At 43.9% G+C, this 9,976-nt stretch overlaps 1 long non-coding RNA gene across 1 annotated transcript; it reads left to right on the forward strand.

Moving 5' to 3' along the window:
• The first annotated feature begins 4,563 nt into the window (after positions 1-4,563).
• LOC129388238 (uncharacterized) lies at positions 4,564-9,611 on the forward strand. Its single transcript, XR_008615262.2, has 3 exons — positions 4,564-4,969; positions 6,068-6,169; positions 9,493-9,611. It is a non-coding gene; the product is annotated as an uncharacterized lncRNA (long non-coding RNA).
• The last annotated feature ends 365 nt before the right edge of the window (positions 9,612-9,976 follow it).

Genomic DNA, 9,976 nt, shown 5'->3' on the forward strand with positions numbered 1-9,976 from the left:
CGGAACCATCGGTTTAGATGCGGTGTGTAGCCGCAGAAGTTTGGCTCAACACAGGGGAACAGCTATCGAAACAGGCTTTGTGCTTCGCCAAGACCACCAGTAAGGCTTCGGACTGCGCGGCTGTTAGGTCAGAACCAAGAACTGCTGGGGGAGGGAAAGAATCATTCAAACCTGAGGTTCGTGCTGGTGATGAAGAAGGGCAAAGCGTGACCATAGAGACAGGTTGAGGGTCGGCGAGGGTTGCCACAGTCTTCCCATTGGGCAGCATCACAGGATCTGGAGTCGCGTTGCAAGCAGACAGAAGAGCGCGGCCACGTGAAAGCTGGACGAGACAGGCGGCAATAAGAACTCCGCGAGGAGTACAGCGGGAAGAAAGAGCGACTAGGGCGTCTGCATCGGCGATCTGACTGGATGTTACGGCTACAACTTCTTCTTGACCAGGACGCAGGACGTGGTCTACAGCGATAGCCAAGTTCACGCATGAAGGTGAAGAGTCCATAAAATGTACAAGCGCTGTATCCGTGTTATGGACAACTTCCTCTCTACATGAAATGATGGCTGAATCAGAATGTAGGAAGTCCCAACGCAGTACAAGTTCATGGATACACGTTGCAAAGATGATAGACTCAATGTGGTGGCGAATGCCGTCGATGAGAACATGATCAGTACACTGTCCGTCGGGGTGAATAGATGCATTATTAGCACCGCGCAAAATATGTCCGAGATAAGGCGTTTTTACTTTCCGGAGCTGTGAACACAGATCACTACGAAGAACAGAAACGGCGGCACCGGTATCGATGAGAGCTGACGCGGGAATACCTTCAACAGTTACTAAAGCATGTTGGCCGGGCGAACAAGAGGAATTTTTAAAGACCGATAGGAAGAAGTTTCCCCTCCAAAAACTGTAACAGTTAGTTTTCCGAGTGCTGGTCGGCAAGATGGGAAGTGGGGCGAAGCGGTGATGTAGAGCGCCTGTAAGGCGAACGAGAATGACGTCTGGCCGAACGGGAACTGTGAGGCAGATTGGGAGCAGCTGGAGGAGACGGACAACACTGCTGAGGGAAAGAGTACGATCCGGGATAGTAGGCGTCTGTTCTGCGAGTGCAGTCTTTCTCGTGCGCAGCATAGCCTCGTCTTTCATCCTGCTGGCGACGGCGGCAGAAGCGACATATATGGCCGCGTATACCAGAGTAAAAACAAACCGGACGAGGTGGACGCCACTGAAGGTAGGATGGCGCAGCAAGTGCTCTGTTTCCCATCGAAGCCAAATGGTCACAGGTAACGTCTGTAGGCGTGCAGGTCACGGTAGGGGTGGGTAGCAAAGTAACATCGGCGTAGGTAGTTTGGGGTGCGCTACCGGAGCAAGATGCATCGTGGGTGTAGTCATCGCTGTCAACTCTTGCTTTACGACCTCGCGCAAGTCGAAGGTGGGGGTTGGGGCACAGGCAGCAGGTGAACGCCTCAGGTCTTGTATTTGAAGCTCTTCGCGGATGATGGTGCAGATAAGAGCACGTAGATATGAAGAATGGGTTCCTGAGGATCTCTGCTGTCATGTTGAAGATGAAGAGGCTGCAGTTCGTCAGACGCCGACACGTGGAAGTGATGTCTTGGACAGAGGCCGGATTTTCCACGATTACGGCGTTGAACGTGACAGACCCAATGCCTTTTAATATGTGTCGGACGCATTCGGCTTCCGTCATGCTAGGGTTCGCACGGCGGCACAGAGCCAAGACACCTCTATGTATGAGCCGTAAAACTCTTGTCGAAGTTGGAGGCGCATGCCTACCCCTATGAAAATGATCATTGCCTTTATGTTTCCTTTATGTTTCCTTCTTGTGCCCTATGTGACCTTTATGATTCCTTGTCCTTTGTGTGACCTCCGGGACGCCAACTTTGTGTGTACCACATGTTTACTCATCCTAACGTATACCTCGAGGAAGTGACCTTTATTATGCCTCTAGGATGTGTCCTTTATGTTTACGGCAGGATGTTAACTGGGTGTGTACTATGTGTTACCTGAGTGTACACTTGAGTGCACACGTAGGTGACATAGAGTGCACATAACAACTGTCTGTACATATAACACAGGCAGATATATCTGTACAGTGTGACAGCCATTGATACACTCTGCAGAGTCATTGTAATACTAAATCTTGACTTATCCTTTCATTTGCCCCAAGAAAACAACCCTTATTATAATTATTGTAGGGTGTGCCCTTTGTGTTTACGGCGGGATGTTACCTAGGTGTGCACTTCAGTGCATACGTAGGTAACATAGAGCATTAATCCATGTATGGTGCGCATGCACTCTATATATGTTACCTACATGTGCACTTGAGGGCACATGTAGGTAACAGAATGTGCGCAGTGAGCATCTTTTGCAAATAGTACAGTTAGATCTATCTGTACTAAATGTTAGTCACTGGCAAATTCAGGGAAAAGGCACTGCTTGCCCCCCTCACACTAGACATGCCGACCGGCACTAATTGTGCCTATATTGTGCGGAAAATTGAGCATGCCATGAAATAGGATGGTGTATATAATGATTTATGCTATACATTCTCTTAATATATAAAGTATTTCTTACTTTTTCAACCTGCCATTCTCCAGTAGCAAGCCAGATGCAGAAATCTGCAGTATTTAACCTAATATGCAAGAATTTTATGAAAGTTTTGTGCCAGCTAGACCATCAAATATAGTTGATTGAATGTTTAAGACGCTTCTCATAGCAGGCGTCTTTCAGATGCTCCGCTTCGCCTCCAGTTCGGGAAATAATCTACGTAATTTATATATCTGGCTTATATATAAGCACTATGTTACCTGTGTGGGCACTCTATGTTACCTAGCTGTGTACTCCCTCGAGTGCACCTCCAGGTAACATAGAGTGCGCCCAATGATTATCTTTTTACACATGCTACAGATAGATCGTCTACATGAAAGATGTATTAACTTTAACTACTGGCGTATCACTGTAAAAGAAATGGGGGGGGGGGTGCACCTGCCTCCCCCTCCCTATCTATTGATCACCACGCGCCATCAACAGTACATATGTACACCAAAGCCTCATGCAGCGAATAATCTCTCACGACAAATAACAATTGCGCGGCGGCTGGAGACGCGGTGGCACGACGCGCAGTGTTCGATGGCTTGCGCTACATGAAACGAAAAAGAGGCGGACGCCTCCGCGGCCAATCCGCCGTTCATATGATTATACAACCATTTAAGTAGCTGTTCGCGGTGTTATATTGGCTTCATGATAGCCTCATTACACATAAATATCTAATACGTACATTACGATTGTCTCTATAATACCCTCCTAAGATTTCTTTGCAGCCGTCAGCAGGAAATGCAAGCGCTGCCACCTCCAAAGCTGAACTGGAGCTGCGGCTAACTTTCAGAACGCTTAGTTCGAAAGAATGCACTGAAATTGATTATCTATACCGTTTCTAATACTCTAAACTGAAAAAAAAAAACTCGAACATTGGGAGACGCTGCCACTGCTCCACCTCAAAACCGTGGTCTTCGAAGCACTTTTTGACATGTTGCTTTTTCTACGCAATTTTTTTTTCAGCCCTCGGCCTTGTCATGATACCTTTCCTCTACTACTCACACAGATTATACACAAAAGTATGGTCACTAACGAATGCATAACCGGCGGTCGATGCTAAAAGTGCCTTTCTTTTTAAAACTGCACGTGATTGCTGTAGCGAGATAGCAAAGTGGGCGAGTTGGTTACGATTCATCGTACCTTTAGCAAAAGCGCAAAAGCAACGCGGAAACAAGGAAGAAACACTCCTAAGAAACAGCGCCGTGTTGTTCTGTTTCTTCCTTTTGTCCGTGTCGCTTTCGCGCTGACCAGAAGTACGAGTCATTGCTGTGTCAATATTAGCAGGCGTAGAAGTAGGGCAGCGCAGATCCCGTAAATGCTTGCTTGGGCGTACAGCTGAATAATTTATAATTGTGAGTTGGCTGAGTATGAAAGTTGTGTGTGGAGTATGGCGGTATTTGATTACGCGAGCATGCAAGCAGTACGCCTGTTTCACTTTGGCCAAAGCTCCAGCTGCCGCTGCAAGCCAGCCACCGCCACATTTTGTCGTCTTTATTCCTTACGCTACGAGGAAATATGGTTCCACCTATTCAAGATAAGGCCTGACATTCTCAAGAACACGCCACTGGGTGCCATAAGAAGCGTGTATATGTGTGGTGATTCCGAATTTCTGATCGGTGGGTCTCACAGCTATCGCGGCTGCCCGCACACCGTCCGCCAGCGCAAGGAGACGGAGCTGCACATGATGCGCGCTGATTGGCTCGTGTCCGTCGGCAAAAGTTCGCGCATAGTTCATCTGAAATCTCTGTATATACTTTAAAAGAACAACGCAGTGTACCAAGACACTTTAAAGTCAATAATTTGTGTTTAAATACCAGTCTTCCTTCCAGCTACGACTTTTTTCAAATCTCGAAGGCCGTGCTTTTACAAAATGCCCGCTCTAAAAGAAAATGTAGATCTCGGAGGCTAAATTCACTTGTTAACCGCAGCGCGGCGCTGCCGCAGTGTGACGGTTGGGCCACGTTGTGTTGGTGTGCGCGGTGAGAGTGCTCGTCGCAGTTACACGGTAATTGAATCATATTTTCGAACTGCCTAAACAAACTGTGATCCGTATCGTGTGCATTAACCATCAGGAAACCTCTGGACTCGTGTAACGCCATTCATTCGCCTTATGTTTCCTGTGATACGCCTGTCTTATGTGTACCACAGCGCCTGTCCGAGCTGCCTTTGTTCTCGCCTGTCCGCGTTCGCTCGTGAAATACCTGGTACTGTGGCTTCGAATACTGGTGCGTGGAAGAATTTGTTGAAAGTTGTGCTTTCGTGCGCTGGTGTTCATCGGCAATTCGACCGGATTCGCGCCGGGAAGAGCGTCGTCGCGTGGTGCCTGCGAGACAAAGGAGCCGTTCGCCGACCGCATTGAAGGTAAGCAGGTCTGACGCTTGCGCGCATTCTCGCAGCTTATGGTTCATGTAGTAAGCTTTGTGGAACGACAACAGAACACTTTCGTAGCGTATGTTGACCACGTTGCTGTGCACATTGAGCAAAGCGTTTCACGAGGGGAATTTCTGTGAAATGTATTATTTCTCACCGCTTACTTGCTTTATGCAGTGATGTGCTAACACCGCCGATTGTTGGGACTTAATGGGCAAATATTTACGTAAACGCTGAAAGTTACTGTTTCCTCAGTAGTTTCCCAGCACAAAATTCTTCCGCAGATATGCATTTCCGCAAGTTACGTGTGTAATGCATGTCGATGTGTCACGGGCATCGCGAGTTGGCACTCGACTGCGGTGTTTTACACTTGAGCAGATATTAGCTTATGTGAAGATTATTTTATTGATGCAGTTCAGTTAGAAGTCCAGCTTCGCGAGAACCTGTCTGCATTGTTTCTGTTCTTCGGCGTGTTCGCGTATTTGTCTTCTATATTGCACGGCAAATATAGACCGATATTACAACAGCGAAATTTCTTTTTAATCGAGGCATGTCAATCAGACGCTCGTTTTCATTAATATTTTGATCTGAAGAACAGGATGTCAGCTCCTGTGATTGTTGTGAAAGTATGTGGGTTGTAGCACTGCGTAAATAGGGCTGCGATTTTGTTGCGATGCTTTCCACTCGATGTTTGCCTGTCTTATAGCCCACCATTCACAGCTGGCGGTTCTAGTCAATAACGATGGCGGAGTGTCAGTCAGACCACTGAGGAAAAGGAGTAGCATAGGAAAGGGCATCGCTACAAAATCGCGGCCTAGGTTTTAGACCGTTCATAAACGATTGTTTTGATTCTCTACATATTTAGGTTTTGGTGATAATTTCACAGATATTCTGATGTTTGCTGCTGGTTTTATTCCCGCCTGAATTTTAAAATATGAGTGTAACCTCGTGAGATATAACTACGAGACATCTGTACAAGCAGGCACAGGTTGATGTGAGAGTCCCTTTTTTTTTTCAATTCCACATGACACTAAATCACACGCTTGAAGCTTCACGTCGCAATAAATTAAACCTTTCTTACTGTTGAAGGTTATGCGGGTTCTGGAGTCAAGCCTACAACCTGTAGGAACCTGCTGCACTACTACATACTGGATCGCACAATGATGCACTTGACCTGCATGCTTTTACAAGGTGAGTAAAAAACTAGCTGCACTGTGAGTTGTAGGATATGCTTGTGTAATATGCAATCATTTTACTGAGTACGTGTGCCATTTCCACGATTTCTAGTAGCAGATCACTTGCACAATATCTTTTATTTATCTAGGGAGCCTTGAGTTGAAGCAATGTAACCAAATTAAATTCTTCTGAGATAAATATAAGCAGGGCTGGAGTGACTATGCAATGTATACGCGATACAGACTGTATATTATTCGAGCCAGATTGCTTTTTTAGGAACGTCATTGAGGAACACGAGGGTGTCTATGAGCCACCCGAGAGAAACGGAAGGCTTTGGTTACCTTAATTATTATGTAATCACTTCTCACACTAATACCTGCACACCTGAATTCTTCCCTTTTCTCAGTCACAATTATGTATTGCATACCATAGTTCATCTAAAAAATACCAGCATGAAGGCAGTAAAATATTCTGATTTATTAGGTAGCTGCCAAATTACTAGTCACAGTATGAGTGCTCAATTTTTAAAGCAAACAACAAGCCATTAACCTTTTAATGTGGCAAGTTCAATATGTGTCTCAAGAGCTCGTGCGCTTCCGGGTGGAAGCGGGTCTCCTTTATATTTCACAGAAGTTTAATTGGCGATAATGTGGTGTAGAATGCTGCTGAATCATAAAAGTCAGCCCAGTAGACTAGTTGCAAGCCCACCATGGCAGCACAGCTGAAAGCAGAGCATTCTCTGTTGCATTGCATTTTTTTCTCCGTTTCGCTGCACTGGTTCAGTTGATAACACAAACTTGTCCTATGCTGTCATTTATCTCAAATGTGGAGAATCTTTTTTACCTTCTCTTCTGTATTACTTGACAACTGCCTAATACACAAGCTTCCCGTGACACGCAAACAATGCGGAGTACTACCTAGAACTTATGCATACATCTGTGGTTTGTGGTACCATACGCTTACCACCTCAGGTTTTCGATATGTTACAGGGAGGCTTGCTTCACACTCGAGCCACACTGCACTTGGTGCAATTTTGAAACAGCCACTTTTTGATATAGTGTAATTATTTGTTGCACTCTCACTGAATTGAGGTTTTCTACTGTGAACAATGCGCTCTCGATGGTTGTACGAAAAGGTTTTAACAACCTGGGTTCTTGGGCCATTACTATTTCTAATATACATTAATATACCCAATAATATTCCCTCACACGTGCGCATTTTTGCAGACGGCATTCTTTATCGTTCCATCAAATGTGCCGATGTTCATGCAATCCTCCAAAAAGATCTTGAACTTATTTCTATTTGGTGTAACACTTGGCTAATAAAGCTTAACGTTTCTAAATGTAAAATTATCTCTTTTAGCCGCAAGCATACTAAACCCACGTTTCCTTATCACATAAATAACATCAGTATTTTGCACGATAGTCAAATAAATATCTTGGTGTTCATATATCTTCGACTCTTTTATGGTCAACCTACATTGCATACATATGCGCCAAAGCTTCAAGATCATTAGGGTACATAAGACGCAAGTTGCATAATTCTACTAATCACATTCGTAAATTGGATTATCTAACATTTGTTCTACCTCAGCTTGAATACGCCGCATCCGTCTGGTCTCCCCATCAGAAATACTTGATCGAAAAACTCGAATCTATCCAGAATAGGGCTGCGCGTTTTATTTCACGTTGTTACGACTATAACAAAAATATCCTTGTTTCATATATATGTCCATATTACAGCACCATCTGTCCTGCCTCTTGAACCTCCTCATTACAGGTCACACCGGCTGTACAGTCAAATTTCATGCGTATCTACGAAACGACTAATTCATTTAATACTCCGCTCTTCCAAGAGCCATTCGCCTTTGGAACAATCTTCCTAATGCCATTGCTTATGAGTGTGACCAGGAAAAATTCCGACATCTTCTAGCATCGCATTTTTCCAAGCTCTCCATAACCTAACATGTTATATTTTCTTGAGTTTCCTGGTATTATTGTGCTACTACCCCTTAAGTACTGTTTCATTATAGCCAAATATTGTCCCGCTCCCTTTAATTTTATTGGTCATATTTTACTTTGTGAAAATTTCTCGTTCACTGACCTCTCGCATTCAAAAGCATTCAGTTTGTCATTTGCACGATTTTTTAACACTACCTTACTGCACGTTAGCGTATTTCTTACAGTGTATTTTTTGCATATGTATTCACATATGTATTCTAATTATTGTATAACCTTTGAGTGTACTCGCCCCACTTACACAATGCCTCTAGGGTCCTGTAAGGTATCTTTAAATAAATAAATAAATGGTTTAGGCAGAAAGCCTCCTAAGTAATGCTGTCACACAAAAGTTGTATAACAGTGCGGTATGTCTTAAGATTAATCATAACTAAATTTGTGGCCTTCAAGCCCTAGCTTTTTCAACACAATTGTGTGTGCAACAAACACCGTGCTTTTTAACCACTATTCTTATGGTGACAGACTGTCTGTTTAAAGTAAGCGGTCCAATATGTCTTACTATTTCTGGTTAATGCCACTGCATTCTTGACTGTTGCTGCAATGGTGGCGGCTTCAAGGCCAACTAGATGTCCCAGACTCAGCTGAAAACATGGACACAGTGTTTGTTTCTTTTGATGATGGTTGTACGTGTGACTAAAGCCTAAACAACTCGCCACGCGAATAACACCTTTCTTGCTTGTGAAGCCGATGCTGCTACATACACAGAATGTTTGCCTCCCACCTTCTGTGGCATGCTGAAGGTAGTAAAGTGTTGTGCTAAAGGTGTTGTGCTAAAACACCTACAGCCTGCAACTGACAATAAAGATGTGTAAGAACTACAAAAACTTTGTGAAAATGTGAAAAATGCACACGATATTGTAACGCCTTTCAATTTGGCATTAGAATGTGTGCGCGGCTAACTTTTAACCACATTACCTTATGGCATCGACAGTAGCGTTGCGCGATGGGAGCTTTCCTGGTAGATACTGGCAAGTTTTTGCTCGTGGCATAGTGAGGGCCTCAACTTCGGGAACCTCGATACTTGAGGTACCACACAAAGGTTTATTGGCCAGTTGCCTACTCGTACAGTTCATGTACTACTTAGCAGCTGCTGCAATAATGATTAAAATAATTTGTGGGCAGTTTCATACCTGAGTGGACTGGCAAACAGTGCAGTCTGTTTCAAACAACTAGTTAAAAGCTTCTGTGTTGCCCTGATGTTTTTATGAGCTATTTTTGACTGCTGCAAGTTTCTTAGCTGTGCATACAGGCCAAGCTGTTCTTGCTTATATGAATATTTTTGAATAAGTGAGAAAGATTGGCTTTTGTTTCGTTTTTCAGGTGCCCTGTGAGCTCTCATCCAAGCACCGCATTCCAGAGGTCTGCTGTGAGCAGACGTGGCAAATTGAAGTAACATGCAGATAGTCCAATAAACTACTCGTAATTTCAGACTTTACAAAGTATAGTCAAAGCTTTCTTTTAAAAGTGTATGCACTAATATAACCTAATTTTCCAATCAAACATTACATTTTATATTAGTAAGAAAGACATAACTAGAACAACAGCAGCACTGCAGTGAAGAACGTACAATGGTACTCAAGTGTTATACTGAAATATTATATGAAGGCCAATTAGTTTGTAACTTTAGAACGAATTGGCATGAATTTCTGTGCCGTAGCAGTGTTCCAATCCTTATACTGCATCATGTAGGGAACAGTAACTTTACAATGAAACCAATGCAAAACATTAAAACTCACAAAAAGTGCATAAATATAATATGGGTACAGGGAACTCTTCATCTATGCATGTCTACGCGAAATAGAGG

This window comes from Dermacentor andersoni, chromosome 1, assembly GCF_023375885.2.
Source record: "Dermacentor andersoni chromosome 1, qqDerAnde1_hic_scaffold, whole genome shotgun sequence".
Lineage (NCBI taxonomy): Eukaryota > Metazoa > Arthropoda > Arachnida > Ixodida > Ixodidae > Dermacentor > Dermacentor andersoni.